Source organism: Elephantulus edwardii, unplaced genomic scaffold (genome assembly GCF_000299155.1).
Source record: "Elephantulus edwardii isolate Elephantulus edwardi_28Jun2011 unplaced genomic scaffold, EleEdw1.0 scaffold00157, whole genome shotgun sequence".
NCBI lineage: Eukaryota > Metazoa > Chordata > Mammalia > Macroscelidea > Macroscelididae > Elephantulus > Elephantulus edwardii.
Genome location: NW_006399907.1, coordinates 7,793,549 through 7,796,122, shown reverse-complemented (window position 1 = coordinate 7,796,122; position 2,574 = coordinate 7,793,549).

The window sequence follows — 2,574 nt, the reverse complement described above, 5'->3', positions numbered from 1 at the left end:
CTATTCAACTCTTTAGTATCTTTAATTCTTCCCTGTGCTTTGGCTTCTCTGCGCTCCAGTGCAATTTTCAGAGTCTCTTCTGACATCCATTTTGGTCTTCTCTTCCATCTTTGCAATGACCATTTGCACTCTTCCTGGATGATACCCTTGATATCCTCCCACAACTCATCTGGTCTTTGCTCATTTGTGTTCAAGGCTCAAACCTGTTCCTGAGATATTTCTGAAATTCAGGTGGGATAGACTCAAAGACATATTTTGGTTCCCATGGACTTGGTTTAATTTTCCTCAGCTTCAGATTGTATGGTAATTTCCACACTTTGACTATTAGGGTCTTTATAAGCAGAATTCCACTTGATGAGTTGGGTCCTTGAATGGTACAATTAATGTTTTCAGTTTCTAACCAAATGCTTAACTTAGAGAGACCTCAAGAGAAAACCCTGCCAATTCCTCCATGGTCTGCCACTGGAATCCTTTGAGAGCATGGCTCTGACACTCACAGGGTCACCAGGGTCATCAGGGTTGACTGGTGGGAATTGGTTCTGTTCAAAACGATTTTGTCTGAGGAAGGGTTCAGCAGAGTGAGGATTACTGGACTGGGTGCTCCCAGAAAGCACAGGCAATCTGATAATTGACCATTTACTAATTTTTCTCTTTGATTTTCTGGGAGCTGAAAGCTTGCCAAAGCTGTTAACTAGTAAGGGACAGCAGTTGCTCATGTTAACCAGGAGAGGGGGATGTTTGGTAGTTTCTGCATCTGCAGTGTTCTTGCTTTTGTGCTAAAGCCTTGATTACAAAGGAATCTCATTTTGTTTTTTCTGGTCTCGCTCCATTGCAGTCACCTTGCATGACATTGGCGCTCTGTGAAATTGTTTATGTTCAGAAGGTGAACACTTACCTTGGCCGAGCTATTGATGCCAGGTCACTCTCTAGCTGACAATTGTCAGAATTTTTTTTTCCTCCCGTCATACTGACTGCAACCGTGGCTTGAGCCCAGGGAGATTGTGAGGGTGGCGTAGGATCCGATCTGTGGTCCATATGGCTATTGTGAGTAGGAGACTACTCGGCAGCACCTAACAACACATGGTCACCAAAAGGAGACATCCCACAGGAAAGCCTATGACGTGACAGCTAAAGGCCCATCTGTGCTCTCTGGCTGACCTGACTGACTCCCAGCCTAGTCACTCAGTGGCCACATGACCTTGAATAAATGATTTTATTCCCTGGGCCTCTGTTTCATCACTTTCAAAACAGTTCACTTGAGCAGGTGGACTTTATGCAGAGGAAATGTGGCATCAAATTAGGTGGAAAACTCATCAACAACCTGCATTATGTAGATGACAACCTTGCTTGCTGAAAGTGAGGATGACTTGAAAAGCTTGCTGCAGAAGATTGATTCCATCTTAACATCAAGAAAATAAAAAATCCTCATCACTGGGCCAACAGATAACATTATGATGGAGAAAAGAATGAAGTTGTCAATAACTTAATCTTGCTTAGCTCCACAATCAACACTGATCATACCAGCAACCAAGAAATCAGAAAATATATTCCACTGGGTAAATGTGGTGTCAAGGACTTCTCTAAAGTGCTAAGGAGCAATGATGTCACTTTAAAGACTAAGGTGCAACATATTTAAGTTATGGTCTTTTCAGTTATTTGCTATGCATCTAAAAATTAGACAATGAATATGGATGACAGAAGAATCAATGCCTTTGATTAAGGCATTGTATAAGAGTACTGAATATGCATGACACGCTGTCAAGAGAACAAACAAGCATGCCTTAGAGAAAGTATAATCAAGCTTTAGAAAAGGATGGTGAAGCTTTGTCGCATATACTTTGGGATGTTGTTAGGAGTGGCTAGTCCTTGGAAAAGGAATCATGTTTGATAAGGTAGAGGGTCAGCAAAGGAGAGAAAGATCCTCAGGGAGGTGGACTGATGCAGTGACTGTAACAGTGGACTCAAATATATCAGCGATGATGAGGATGGCATAGGATAGGATAGGGTTCCGATCTGTCACTGGAGTTGTACTTGACTTGCTAGCACCTAACAACAACTTAAAGAACTCAGGAAAATGAAATTTAGATAATTTATGTAAAACACTTAAAACCATGCTGGCAATTAACTTACATTGTTGTGGTATGCTTTTGAGTTGAGTCAATCACAACTCCCATTGAAAAGGTAGAACCTTCCAGTCTTTATGGAAGCAGATGAGTGAGTAGTTCAAACCAATTTATTTTTTTTGATTAGCAGATGAACTTTTACTTAGTTTGTTACCAGGCTTCCTTTAACTTATGTCATCTACCCTTAAGGCCATTTGTCAGAGGTCATAGTCTCTTGACCAGTCACAGAACACTCTAGTCCATTCAGGGACTGAGAATCAATATTCAGTTGCTACAAGACTTCTACTGATAAAACAAGATCAGAAGGTGAGCTCATGCATTGTTTTCCATTTCTATTTGCAACTTACCTATTTACTATTTCTCTAACGGCTGCATTTCAGACAAAGGATGATGTTTTAGGCTTTGTTGTTGTTGTTGTTATGTGCCGTCGAGTCGCCTGCGACTCATAGCG